Source organism: Aplysia californica, unplaced genomic scaffold, assembly GCF_000002075.1.
Source record: "Aplysia californica isolate F4 #8 unplaced genomic scaffold, AplCal3.0 scaffold00708, whole genome shotgun sequence".
NCBI classification, from domain to species: domain Eukaryota; kingdom Metazoa; phylum Mollusca; class Gastropoda; order Aplysiida; family Aplysiidae; genus Aplysia; species Aplysia californica.
Window position 1 is genome coordinate 392,419 of NW_004797978.1, and position 1,220 is coordinate 393,638.

The window sequence follows — 1,220 nt, forward strand, 5'->3', positions numbered from 1 at the left end:
GTAAAAAAAAACAACTGTGTGTGTGTGTGTGTGTGCGCGCGCGCACGCGCGCGCGCGCGCGCGCGCGTGTGTGTGTGTGTGTGTGTGTTTGTGCCGGGGCGTGCGCGTAGATAAACACATGTATTTGTATTATGTTAGATATGACTGAAGCACAGCCGGTTTGACTTGTTAGCTTTTTGAAGAACTTGCACATCACACCCTCATGCAAAAGATAGGCCTAATGTTCAAAATGCTGAAGGCGAAAAGGAGGGCAAGTATTTGTTAATTATCTAACAATGATAAATCAAAAATTTCTGCGACGTTTCTTTCATATTGGCACCACATTCATTTCTTGATTACAGTTTCAACTTCTGTCTCAACATGCCTATTTTTTCTTTCTTTTTACTTTGGTAACTATTGTTTGATGTCATCCTTGTTTAATGTCCATATTTGGGCATGGTAGCACATTGTTGGTATTAAGATGCTGTGAACCCCCCAGGGAAGTGCCACTGACTGTAGTGTCTTTAGGCCATTCCCAAAGGGGGGACATTTCTCGCCTCTACTTCTTTTGTATGTTTGTCACTTATTGTGACCTGCTATTTCCGGGTGCCTTGATAGTCGAAGAAGACCTTGTGCTGTTGAAGCTAGAGAGGTGAGCAGTCTAAGTCTGATTCCCTGTAAAGACTTCTCTGTTGACACCCACCCCTTGGCGCTCATATGACCTTATGCAGTTGCGAGCGCCGTAATTTACGGCGTAAAACCATCTACTATTTTTTTTTTTTTAAGATGCTATTTGAATTGGTGCTTGTTCCCATTGTGATGTTGGTAGGTCACAACGGCCTCTTTTAAATTCTGGTTTCTATTTCCCTGTCTAGGATCTTTTATTAAGTCTTGGCTTCCTAAGTATGTGAACTCTTCTACTATAATATATGTTTGATTTTACAGTTGTCGACTGTCGACTGTGATTAGGCCTATAGTTTCCGGCGCTGCTCAGTGGCGACGAGGCTCCTACAGATCTCTCTTTTCATATTGAATTGTAATGAGAGTAACATATTATGATATAACTTAATTTTTTAAAATATATACCTAGATGTGTTTTTACGGTCCTGTACAGCTAAGAAAAATTTCCCTCTGGGATAATAAAGTATTATCTTCTCTTATCTTATCTTACGTTTTGTGGGTCTAATATTTTGTTGATATTTATCGCCTCAGACACGCATGCGTTTGTGTGAGTGTGTGTG